This window comes from Pan paniscus, chromosome 6 (genome assembly GCF_029289425.2).
Source record: "Pan paniscus chromosome 6, NHGRI_mPanPan1-v2.0_pri, whole genome shotgun sequence".
Taxonomy (NCBI): Eukaryota; Metazoa; Chordata; class Mammalia; order Primates; family Hominidae; genus Pan; species Pan paniscus.
Window position 1 is genome coordinate 50,825,429 of NC_073255.2, and position 13,706 is coordinate 50,839,134.

General features: G+C 38.8%; 1 long non-coding RNA gene across 1 annotated transcript in view; it reads left to right on the plus strand.

Annotated features, from left to right (window-relative positions):
* The first annotated feature begins 286 nt into the window (after positions 1-286).
* Positions 287-13,706, plus strand: part of LOC134730737 (uncharacterized) — a 45,848-nt gene continuing 32,428 nt past the window's right edge. The window contains exon 1 of the long non-coding RNA XR_010112692.1: positions 287-718. This is a non-coding gene — a long non-coding RNA (uncharacterized LOC134730737). The remainder of the gene's footprint in view (positions 719-13,706) is intronic.

The following is a 13,706-nucleotide window of genomic DNA, read 5'->3' on the forward strand; positions in this document are numbered from 1 at the left end:
CACCAATCAGCACTCTGTGTCTAGCTAAAGGATTGTAAATGCACCAATCAGCACTCTGTGTCTAGCTAAAGGATTGTAAATACACCAATCAGCACTTGTAAAAATGCGCCAATCAGCACTCTGTGTCTAGCTAAAGGTTTGTAAATGCACTAATCAGCACTCTGTAAAAACAGACCAATCAGCACTCTGTAAAACAGACCAATCAGTGCTCTGTAAAATGGACCAATCAGCAGGATGTGGGTGGGGCCAAATAAGGGAATAAAAGCTGGCCACCCGGGCCAGCAGCAGCAACCTGCTCAGGTCCCTTTCCGTGGTGTGGAAGCTTTGTTCTTTCGCTGTTCACAATGAATCTTGCTGCTGCTCACTCTTTGGGTCCGCACTAGCTTTATGAGCTGTAACGCTCACTGCAAAGGTCTGCGGCTTCACTCCTGAAGTCAGCAAGACCACGAACCCACCGGAAGGAAGAAACAACTCCGGAAGCACCACGTTTAAGAGCTGTAACACTCACTGTGAAAGTCTGCAGCTTCACTCCTGAAGTTAGCAAGACCACAAACCCACCGGAAGGAAGAAATTCCAGACACATCTAAACATTGGAAGGAACAAACTCCAGACACACCATCTTTAAGAACTGTAACACTCACCGCGAGGGTCTGTGGCTTCATGCTTGAAGTCAGCCGGACCAAGAACCCAGCGGAAAGAACCAATTCCCGACACAATCGTATGTAAAATTTTACTTCCTGATGTGGGAGTTCATGAAAATGAATTTAAACCTAATTTTAATTATGCTTATATTCTTACCCCCTCCTGTTGCCATTCCGTCCTATACATGACCCCAAACCAATAAACACTTGAATTGTTTATTTTTAATTACACCGCGAGGCTACATTTTTATTGTTTTACAAGGCATAGGTAAAAAGCAAGGAGTTGAAAGCAAGTGGACTGGGGCAGGGAGGTGGTACTGGAGCGCACTGCAGTCAGAACCCTGGGTTGGAGGTTTTGTTTCTGTCTCTGCCAGAAGCCGTCTGTCTTAACTGTGGACAGATCTTGTTCCTGAATGGACGCTTTCAGTATTTCTTTCTGAAGTCTGATATTTGCTGTAGATTTTATTTTTTTCTGTGGCTATAGATACCCTTTATCTGGTTAATAAAATTATTATCTATTACTATTTTGCGAAGTTAAAGAAAAGCATGACTGTTGAAATGTATCACATACTTTTCTCTGCACCTACAAAGATGACCAAATGAACTCACCATTGGTTTATTAATGTTGTGAATGACATTGATTTTGCTCCTAATGTTTAACCAATCTGTGTTCCTGATCATGATCAAACCTGGTCTTTATTCTTCCCCTTTTCTTTTTCCTGCTCCTGCTGCTTCTCATCCTTCTCCTTTTCCTCCTCCTCCTTTGAATATTACTACATTAAGTTTGCTAATTATTTAGTGTGTGATTTTTGGGTTTACATACTTTTCTTTCTTGTACTACTCTTCACTCTTTAAAAAATGTTTATTTTGAAATGTTAGATTTCTAGAAGAGTTATAAAGATATACAGAGAATTCTCACATAACCGTTCACTCAGCTTCCTCTCATTCATCTGACATGACCATGGTACATTAAGATTAAGAAATTGGCCAGGCGTGGTGGCTCATGCCTGTAATCCCAGCACTTTGGGAGGCCAAGGCGGGTGGATCATCTGAGGTCAGGAGTTCGAGACAAGCCTGGCCAACATGGTGAAACCCCATCTCTACTAAAAATACCAAAATTAGCTGGGTGTGGTGATGCGCACCTGTAATCCCAGCTACTTGAGAGGCTGAGACAGGAGAATCGCTTCAACCCAGGAGAGAGAGGTTACAATGAGCTGAGATCACGCCACTGCACTCCAGCCTGGGTTACAGAGCAAGACTTCATCTCAAAAAAAAAAAAAAAAAAAGAAAAAGAAAGGTTAAGAGATTAACATTGGTACAATGCCATTAACTAACTGCAGACTTTATTCAGATTTCTGCATTTTTTTCCTCTAAGATATTTTTTTCTGTTCTGGGATCCCAATCTAGTATACCTTGTTGCATTTAGCCATCATGTTTCTTTATTCTCGTCCAATCTGTGATAGTTTTATGGTTTTTCCTTTTTTAATGACTTTAATTTTTTAAAGAGTAATGATCAGGTGTTTTGAAGAATGGCTGTCAATTTGGGCTTGTCTGTTATTTTCTCATAATTAGACTGGGCTTACAGATTTTAGAGGGAAATGTCATAGAAGCGAACTTCTCTTCACATATTATATCAGAGTGTCATTACCGGCATGTTAACTTTGATCACTGGCTGTAATGTTGTCTTACAAAGTTTTGTTCAGGTTTTTCTAGCCTGGTAAAATAAGTTAGGGAGTATATCTTCTCTTTCTTTTACTGTAGAAGAGTTAGTGTAAGGCTAGATCATTTAAACATTCTGGAATTCACTGTAGAACCATCTGAAGTTGGAGTTTTCTTTGTTAGAACATTTTAAATTTCCGATTGGATTTCTTTAAAAGTTTTAGGAATATGTGTTTTCTCTTTCTGCACTTGTCAATTTTGGCAGGTTATTTTCCCTTGAAATTACTCTTTTCAACTAAATTGTGTATTTATTGACATAAAAGTTGGTTACAATATCTCCTTGTTGTCTTCTTAACGGGGACAGGATCTCAAATAATGTGTTCTTTTTCATTTGTGTTATTGATTATGCCATCTCTCTTGTTAAACAGTTTTGCCTGAGGTTTTGAGTTTTATTATTAGTTTTTGCAAAGAATAAACTTTCTGATTTCTTTTGGCTCTTATCGTTCTATTATTTATTTTCTGTTTCGTTATTTCTGCACTCATTTTTTATTATTTGCTTCTTAAAGCTTATTTTAGTGTTCTTTTTTAATCTTTGGGGACATACGTTTAGATTGTTAATTTTTAGCTGTTCTTTTCACACACGCACACCATACACACACACATATGGTAAAATTCATGTCCTACTAAGAATTATTTTAAATTCATTACTCAGTTTTGATATGTAGTGTTTTGTTTGTAATCTAGTTCAAAATATTTTCTGTGACCCTCACGTTTTCTTCTTTGACCCATCTAATATTTAGAAGCATGTTTCTTAATTTTCAAATACATGAAATATGCCTGATTTTAAAAATGTATTTCTAGCATGATTACACTGTGATTGGAGAACTTTCCCTGAATGATTTCAGTTCTTTAAATATTTAAAGGACTTCTTAATGGTCCTGTATATGGTTAATTTTTTAAGAAGCTTACGTGAGTTTAACAACAGAATGTACTCTATAATTTTTGGATGCATTGTTCCTAGGTCAAGTTTATGAATCATGTTGCTCAGATTTTAGATAAGATCTGTATTTTTTGTGTGTTTTATTGTTACTTAATGCGAGATATGTATTATAATCTTCCACTCTTGTGAGTTTGTCAGTTTCTTCTCATGGTTCTGTCAATTTTTGTTATATATTTTTAGGCCATGTGAATTAAGTACATATACATTTAGTATCTTCCTTGTTTAGCAAATCATTTATCATTATAAAACAACTGTATTCATCTCGAGTAATTCTTTGGCCTTCTTTAGAATTCTTTGCATCTATTCTCTTCTGATGTTAAATAGAACTACCCCAACTTTCTTTTGGTTAGTTATGTATGCTATCTACACAGTTATTTACTCTTACAGCTTTCAATATGTACCCAGCAAATTTAAGCGTGTCTCCTTCGCACAGCACAGCATTAGATTTTGATATTTAAATCTAGTGATTGATATTTCACTCAAACATCCAGTCTACTTACCATTACTGTACTTACTAATATATTACGGGGTAAACCAACCATCTAATTATGTGTTTTCTATTTGTCTGGTTTTATGCCTTTTCTCTTTCTTGCCTTCTTTTTTGGGTTGATTATTTTTTTCTTTGCTCACAGTAACACTCACTCTTTTTGGTGTACAGTTACATGAGATTGGCGAATGCATGCACTTATGTAACCACAAGGCAGCGTCATCGCAAAACTGTCCCCTGCGCTGCCCATTTGCACTCAGTCATCTCATCTCCACTCTCTGGCAACAACCAATGTGTTTGTGTTCCTCTAATTTTGAATTTTCCAGAATGTCATATAAATCAAATCATAGTTGAGCATGGTTTCCGTCAGTTATAACGATGTGTTTGAAATTCATTCGTGGTGTGTGTGTGTGTGTGTGTGTGTATAATAATAATCCATTCCTTTTTATTGCCAAAGAGTATCGGCCAATAACATTAACTTTGGATGCACCACAGCTTTTTTACCCAGTTGCAAGTTAAAGAACATTCAGTTGTCTAAGCTATATTCCAGGACCAGGCACACCCTGAGGGGATATCTTGGAAAAAAAATAATGGGGAAAATAGGGGATTCCCATGTACACCCGTTTAGCCTCAGGAGCCCTTTTCTTGGTTTCTCAGGCCTAACACACAGAATCCATGAATTCTTAACCACCAATGTTGAACAGTCTATGATTAGGACTGCCTTTGGATCCATGTTGTAAGAGAAAAGAGAACAAACAAAACTAGAAAACACCTCCTTTTAGGCTACTTTTCCGTGTTTTGACTCTCCCCACAATTGTTGACTTTTGTTTACTAGATATTTTAGTTGTAATCAGTGATTTTTGTAGCTGTAGAGGTCTAATCCTAGCTAGAAGGAGCTTTCCTAGTTGATTAATTTTATGATTTTATAATGCTTCTTCCTGGTAGTTTTGAAGTGTTTTTTTTTTTTTAGTCATCCTGTAGTATTTCCTAGAAATTACAATAAGCCTTCTTAATTTATAAACTTCAAATATTAATTGATAATTGTACTCTAGTCCTGTGAAGCAAAAGCACACTCAGACATTTCAGTTCTATTTGTCCCTTTCCTGATTTCTATGCTCTCGTTGTCATGTATTTTAATTTCACCTGTATAATCTACATCCTAAAAATGTTAGTGTTCTTGTTTTAATACAGTGTTCATTTCAATATAGTCTCACAATTCTTTTGATCCCTTTCTGCATCTTCAATTTTTCATCTGTGATAATGCTCCTTCTGCCTGAAGTACATACTTTTTTACATTTTTTAGTGTTCTATTCTATTGTATTTAGTATTCTGTTCTAATAAATAAGTTATTTCAGTTTTTGTTCATCTGAAAACTTCATGTTACCTTATTTTTTACCAACCAGCCAAGTGTCCTGTATAAAATGAAAAACATGCATTGATTGTAGTAGTTACTGGCTAATGTTATATAGAATAATTAAGATTACTTTATTTTTTCTGTGAAATAAGCCTCATTTTTTGATCCTTTAAATTGAATTGCAAGAGCCAGATGATGTGATCTATTTCTTTTTTGTAATATATTAATATATCAAATTATTTAAGCAATCTCAGTTTCTTTTCTTTTGCCTTTTCACTTTGGTTCATTTCATAAAATAGGTGTTATTTTCAGTTTTGCTGGTACAAAGTTAATTCATGATTGCTTTATGTTTTTTGCACCATGTCATTTTCAACATTTATTCATTTCCCATCATTTATATGCTGCAAAGTGTTATCACTAACAATGTATTTTTCTGTTTGCTTGCTCTTAAATGTGTAGACTTCTAGTTAGGTGTGGTGTTTTTTACATGAACAGTGAATAATGACTTTATAGGTTTCCTCATCATTCTCTTCGAATACCATTGTGGATCCTAAGGTTCAAGTCTTGATGCCAGTTTAGTGGGTGGAGGGAGGGAGCTAAAGCTTTGATTAATTTTTGGAAAGGAAATTTGCTTCTCTGTCTGTGTCTTTTCTCCTCTGGGTTTGGCAAATCTCATTTTTTTTTTTTTTAGTACCAGTCTTGACATGGCTGAGTCCCATTCCTGGTGGAGGGAGGAGAAGCATATTCCTTTTTCTCTTTGGAGAGGAGCTAACTCCCCACCTTGCCTGTTGCCTTCTCCTGCTGTTTGCATAAATGAAGAACTCTTGCAGTCCTGGGAAACTGTCCTGGGAGACAAAGTCCCATAGACCTGAGCCTTTTCATCACTACCGACAGATTCCACTGCAATGGCCGTCAAAGCCATCTCAGATGTAATTTTCATTTTCTCCTCTACCCTCCAGTTTGGGGGTGCATTGGAGTCTCAGATCTTCGTTTGTATCCTTTGGGTCCATACTGCTTCTTCAGTGTGGTGAAGTTTCGAAAAGTTCCAAGAGTTCTTAATAAACCTGGTCCCATTTTCACTGTTCCTAATAAAAATTCTTTTGAGTTTTGGAATTTTTTGGCTTCCAGTCTTAACATTTCAGTTTGCACATTTTCCTCATAGGATTCATAATTAATATATAACTTCTTTTTTTGTATGAAGGTGGGAGAATGAAACTTACCTCCTAGATTTACTATATTTTCCAAGGACTTTGTTTTAGGTGACTTTTAGAAATTTTTTCTCTCTCTTTATTCTTTATTTCATTAGTCGTTTTTTCTGATCAAGTAATCCATGCTTATATAAAACAATGTAGAAAGTCAGAAATAGTGTAAATCAGAAAATATTATCTTAGACTTTGTTGTTTAGTAAAGAATCTATCTGGTCTTTGTCCTTAGTTCATGGGAGGCAGCCCCTAAACCTTTGGAATCTTCCAAGTGGTAAGAATGTCTATTTTTTTTTTTTAAAGGGCTAAATTTCTTTAATATACAAAGATCTCTTACAAGTCAATAAGCAACAAATAGGCAAAAACCACTCACATCCAGATACTGAAATGAAAGATAATAGCCTATTGACATGAGTATATTTAATATCTTCACAATTCAGAAAATGCAAATTAAATAATAAGGATATAATTTTCCTTGTGTCTGATTGACAAATTGAACAGATTAACATTTAATATGGGGAAGGATGTGGGAAAACAAATATTTTGTTGGAACATAAATGGAATTAACCCTTTTAGAGAGCAATTTGGCAAAATATATCAAAATTGTAAATGTGTATTTCCATGCGTAACAATTTTATTTACACCATTTTCTATGAGTGCTTGAAAATATTAGTATATTCCAGGTAGAATCCCTAAGGAAAAAAAAAAAAAACCACTAGTACAATGAACTTAATTATCCCAAATGCTAGGGAAAATGGATATGGAATTTGTGGTCTGAGCAAAGCATTCAATGCTTTTCTTCTTTTCATCCTAAGTTATAGTTGGTTACTTCCAAATATAAAGGCTAAAGCTTGGCATTACCGTGTTTTCAGAGATTCAGAAATTCTATTTTTTTTTTTAAATTATACTTCAAGTTTTAGGGTACATGTGCACAATGTGCAGGTTAGTTACATATGTATACATGTGCCATGCTGGCACGCTGCACCCACTAACTCTTCATCTAGCATTAGGTATATCTCCCAATGCTATCCCTCCCCCCTCCCCCCACCCCACAACAGTCCCCAGAGTGTGATGTTCCCTTTCCTGTGTCCATGTGTTCTCATTGTTCAATTCCCACCTATGAGTGAGAATATGCGGTGTTTGGTTTTTTGTTCTTGTGATAGTTTACTGAGAATGATTTCCAGTTTCATCCATGTCCCTACAAAGGACATGAACTCATCATTTTTTATGGCTGCATAGTATTGCATGGTGTATATGTGCCACATTTTCTTAATCCAGTCTATCATTGTTGGACATTTGGGTTGGTTTCAAGTCTTTGCTATTGTGAATAATGCTGCAATAAACATACGTGTGCATGTGTCTTTATAGCAGCATGATTTATAGTCCTTTGGGTATATACCCAGTAATGGGATGGCTGGGTCAAATGGTATTTCCAGCTCTAGATCCCTGAGGAATCGCCACACTGTCTTCCACAATGGTTGAACTAGTTTACAGTCCCACCAACAGTGTAAAAGTGTTCCTATTTCTCCACATCGTCTCCAGCACCTGTTGTTTCCTTTTTAATGATTGCCATTCTAACTGGTGTGAGATGTTATCTCATTGTGGTTTTGATTTGCATTTCTCTGATGGCCAGTGATGGTGAGCATTTTTTCATGTGTTTTTTGGCTGCATAAATGTCTTCTTTTGAGAAGTGTCTGTTCATGTCCTTCGCCCACTTTTTGATGGGGTTGTTTGTTTTTTTCTTGTAAATTTGTTTGAGTTCTTTGTAGATTCTGGATATTAGCCCTTTGTCAGATGAGTAGGTTGCGACAATTTTCTCCCATTTTGTAGGTTGCCTGTTCACTCTGATGGTAGTTTCTTCTGCTGTGCAGAAGCTCTTTAGTTTAATTAGATCCCATTTGTCAATTTTGGCTTTTGTTGCCATTGCTTTTGGTGTTTTAGACATGAAGTCCTTGCCCATGCCTATGTCCTGAATGGTAATGCCTAGGTTTTCTTCTAGGGTTTTTATGGTTTTAGGTCTAACGTTTAAGTCTTTAATCCATCTTGAATTGATTTTTGTATAAGGTGTAAGGAAGGGATCCAGTTTCAGCTTTCTACATATGGCTAGCCAGTTTTCCCAGCACCATTTATTAAATAGGGAATCCTTTCCCCATTGCTTGTTTTTCTCAGGTTTGTCAAAGATCAGATAGTTGTAGATATGTGGTGTTATTTCTGAGGGCTCTGTTCTGTTCCATTGATCTATATCTCTGTTTTGGTACCAGTACCATGCTGTTTCAGTTACTGTAGCCTTGTAGTATAGTTTGAAGTCAGGTAGTGTGATGCCTCCAGCTTTGTTCTTTTGGCTTAGGATTGACTTGGCGATGCGGGCTCTTTTTTGGTTCCATATGAACTTTAAAGTAGTTTTTTCCAATTCTGTGAAGAAAGTCATTGGTAGCTTGATAGGGATGGCATTGAATCTGTAAATTACCTTGGGCAGTATGGCCATTTTCGCGATACTGATTCTTCCTACCCATGAGCATGGAATGTTCTTCCATTTGTTTGTATCCTCTTTTATTTCCTTGAGCAGTGGTTTGTAGTTCTCCTTGAAGAGGTCCTTCACATCCCTTGTAAGTTGGATTCCTAGGTATTTTATTCTCTTTGAAGCAATTGTGAATGGGAGTTCACTCATGATTTGGCTCTCTGTCTGTTGTTGGTGTATAAGAATGCTTGTGATTTTTGTACATTGATTTTGTATCCTCAGACTTTGCTGAAGTCGCTTATCAGCTTGAGATTTTGGGCTGAGACAATGGGGTTTTCTAGATATACAATCATGTCATCTGCAAACAGGGACAATTTGACTTTCTCTTTTCCTAATTGAATACCCTTTATTTCCTTCCCCTGCCTAATTGCCCTGGCCAGAACTTCCAACACTATGTTGAATAGGAGTGGTGAGAGATGGCATCCCTGTCTTGTGCCAGTTTTCAAAGGGAATGCTTCCAGTTTTTGCCCATTCAGTATGATATTGGCTGTGGGTTTGTCATAGATAGCTCTTATTATTTTGAAATATGTCCCATCAATACCTAATTTATTGAGAGTTTTTAGCATGAAGGGTTGTTGAATTTTGTCAAAGGCCTTTTCTGCATCTATTGAGATAATCATGTGGTTTTTGTCTTTGGTTCTGTTTATATGCTGGATTACATTTATTGATTTGCGTATATTGAACCAGCCTTGCATCCCAGGGATGAAGCCCACTTGATCATGGTGGATAAGCTTTTTGATGTGCTGCTGGATACAGTTTGCCAGTTTCAGAAGAAATGGTACCATTTCCTCCTTGGACCGCTGGTAGAATTCGGCTGTGAATCCATCTGGTCCTGAACTCTTTTTGGTTGGTAAGCTGTTGATTATTGCCACAATTTCAGAGCCTGTTATTGGTCTATTCAGAGATTCAACTTCTTCCTGGTTTAGTCTTGGGAGAGTGTATGTGTCCAGAAATTTATCCATTTCTTCTAGATTTTCTAGTTTATTTGCGTAGAGGTGTTTGTAGTATTCTCTGATGGTAGTTTGTATTTCTGTGGGATCGGTGGGGATATCCCCTTTATCATTTTTTATTGTGTCTATTTGATTCTTCTCTCTTTTTTTCTTTCTCAGTCTTGCTAGCGGTCTATGAATTTTGTTGATCCTTTCAAAAAACCAGCTCCTGGATTCATTCATTTTTTGAAGGGTTTTTTGTGTCTCTATTTCCTTCAGTTCTGCTCTGATTTTAGTTATTTCTTGCCTTCTGCTAGCTTTTGAATGTGTTTGCTCTTGCTTTTCTAGTTCCTTTAATTGTGATGTTAGGGTGTCAATTTTGGATCTTTCCTGCTTTCTCTTGTGGGCATTTAGTGCTATAAATTTCCCTCTATACACTGCTTTGAATGCATCCCAGAGATTCTGGTATGTTGTGTCTTTGTTCTCGTTGGTTTCAAGGAACATCTTTATTTCTGCCTTCATTTCGTTATGTACCCAGTAGTCATTCAGGAACAGGTTGTTCAGTTTCCATGTAGTTGAGCGGTTTTGAGTGAGATTCTTAATCCTGAATTCTAGTTTGATTGCACTGTGGTCTGAGAGATAGTTTGTTATAATTTCTGTTCTTTTACATTTGCTGAGGAGAGCCCTACTTCCAAGTATGTGGTCAATTTTGGAATAGGTGTGGTGTGGTGCTGAAAAAAATGTATATTCTTTTGATTTGGGGTGGAGAGTTCTGTAGATGTCTATTAGGTCCACTTGGTGCAGAGCGGAGTTCAATTCCTGGGTATCCTTGTTGACTTTCTGTCTCGTTGATCTGTCTAATGTTGACAGTGGGGTGTTAAAATCTCCCATTATTAATGTGTGGGAGTCTAAGTCTCTTTGTAGGTCACTCAGGACTTGCTTTATGAATCTGGGTGCCCCTGTATTGGGTGCATATGTATTTAGGATAGTTAGCTCTTCTTGTTGAATTGATCCCTTTAGCATTATGTAATGGCCTTCTTTGTCTCTTTTGATCTTTGTTGGTTTAAAGTCTGTTTTATCAGAGACTAGGATTGCAACCCCTGCCTTTTTTCGTTTTCCATTTGCTTGGTAGATCTTCCTCCATCCTTTTATTTTGAGTCTATGTGTGTCTCTGCATGTGAGATGGGTTTCCTGAATACAGCACGCTGATAGGTCTTGACTCTATCCAATTTGCCATCTATGTCTTTTAATTGGAGCATTTAGTCCATTGACATTTAAAGTTAATATTGTTATGTGTGAATTTGATCCTGTCATTATGATGTTAGCTGGTTATTTTGCTCATTAGTTGATGCAGTTTCTTCCTAGTCTCGATGGTCTTTACATTTTGGCATGATTTTGCAGCAGCTGGTACCAGTTGTTCCTTTCCATGTTTAGCGCTTCCTTCAGGAGCTCTTTTAGGGCAGGCCTGGTGGTGACAAAATCTCTCAGCATTTGCTTGTCTGTAAAGTATTTTATTTCTCCTTCACTTATGAAGCTTAGTTTGGCTGGATATGAAATTCTGGGCTGAAAATTCCTTTCTTTAAGAATGTTGAATATTGGCCCCCACTCTCTTCTGGCTTGTAGAGTTTCTGCCGAGAGATCTGCTGTTAGTCTGATGGGCTTCCCTTTGAGGGTAACCCGACCTTTCTCTCTGGCTGCCCTTAACATTTTTTCCTTCATTTCAACTTTGGTGAATCTGACAATTATGTGTCTTGGAGTTGCTCTTCTCGAGGAGTGTCTTTGTGGCGTTCTCTGTATTTCCTGAATCTGAATGTTGGCCTGCCTTGCTAGATTGGGGAAGTTCTCCTGGATAATATCCTGCAGAGTGTTTTCCAACTTGGTTCCATTCTCCCTGTCACTTTCAGGTACACCAATCAGACGTAGATTTGGTCTTTTCACATAGTCCCATATTTCTTGGAGGCTTTGCTCGTTTCTTTTTATTCTTTTTTCTCTAAACTTCCCTTCTTGCTTCATTTCATTCATTTCATCTTCCATCGCTGATACCCTTTCTTCCAGTTGATTGCATCGGCTCCTGAGGCTTCTGCATTCTTCACGTAGTTCTCGAGCCTTGGTTTTCAGCTCCATCAGCTCCTTTAAGCACTTCTCTGTATTGGTTATTCTAGTTATACATTCTTCTAAATTTTTTTCAAAGTCTCCAACTTCTTTGCCTTTGGTTTGAACCTCCTCCCGTAGCTCAGAGTAATTTGATCGTCTGAAGCCTTCTTCTCTCAGCTCGTCAAAGTCATTCTCTGTCCAGCTTTGTTCCATTGCTGGTGAGGAACTGCGTTCCTTTGGAGGAGGAGAGGCGCTCTGCTTTTTAGAGTTTCCAGTTTTTCTGCTCTGTTTTTTCCCCATCTTTGTGGTTTTATCTACTTTTGGTCTTTGATGATGGTGATGTACAGATGGGTTTTTGGTGTGGATGTCCTTTCTGTTTGTTAGTTTTCCTTCTAACAGACAGGACCCTCAGCTGCAAGTCTGTTGGAGTACCCGGCCGTGTGAGGTGTCAGTCTGCCCCTGCTGGGTGGTGCCTCCCAGTTAGGCTGCTTGGGGGTCAGGGGTCAGTGACCCACTTGAGGAGGCAGTCTGCCCGTTCTCAGATCTCCAGCTGCGTGCTGGGAGAAGCAGTGCTCTCTTCAAAGCTGTCAGACAGGGACATGTAAGTCTGCAGAGGTTACTGCTGTCTTTTTGTTTGTCTGTGCCCTGCCCCCAGAGGTGGAGCCTACAGAGGCAGGCAGGCCTCCTTGAGCTGTGGTGGGCTCCACCCAGTTCGAGCTTCCAGGCTGCTTTGTTTACCTAAGCAAGCCTGGGCAATGGCAGGCGCCCCTCCCCCAGCCTCGCTGCCACCTTGCCGTTTGATCTCAGACTGCTGTGCTAGCAATCAGCGAGACTCTGTGGGTGTAGGACCCTCCGAGCCATGTGTGGGATATAATCTCCTGGTGTGCCGTTTTTTAAGCCTGTCGGAAAAGCGCAGTGTTCAGGTGGGAGTGACCCGATTTTCCAGGTGCCGTCTGTCACCCCTTTCTTTGACTAGGAAAGGGAACTCCCTGACCCCTTGCGCTTCCCGAGTGAGGCAATGCCTCGCCCTGCTTCGGCTGGCGCATGGTGTGCACACCCACTGACCTGCGCCCACTGTCTGGCACTCCGTAGTGAGATGAACCCAGTACCTCAGATAGAAATGCAGAAATCACCCGTCCTCTGCGTCGCTCACGCTGGGAGCTGTAGACCAGAGCTGTTCCTATTTGGCCATCTTGGCTTCTCCTCAAGAATGTCTATTATTCATCGGAGGCCCCTGGGATAACACCTGAGTTTAGACTACTAGAGTAACCCATGGTAGGCCCCCTCTGTATCTTCAGGTCAGGTCAGAAAGACCAACAAAGTGATTAGAGGGTTGGTGCTTTAAGCCACATCACATCATCCCAACATCTGGGTAGGAAAGCTGGAGACTGAGTCAATCACATGGGCAGTGATTCAATCATGTCTTGCTAATGAAATCACAATAAAAACTCTGGACACTGAAGCTGGGGTAGGCTTTTCTGGTTGATGGTACACATCAGTGTGCACAGAGGGTGCCTTGTCCTGAGGACATGGAAGCTTCACATTTGAGACCTTCCCAAGGGTCATCCTACAGGTCTCTTTTTTTGGCTGGTTCTTATTTACATACTTTTTTCTGTAATAAAACTATAATCATAAGTATATGACTTTCTTGAGTTCTGTGAGTTGTTTTCTGAATTATTGAACCTCAGTGGATGGTGGAAGCCTCTGGATTTGTAACCAGTTGGTTAGGGTTGCCTGGGAACCCCAAGCTTGTGGCTGGCATCTAAAGTGAGGGCAGTCTTGTGCTAACTGTGCCCTTAACCCGTGGAATTTGAGCCACCTT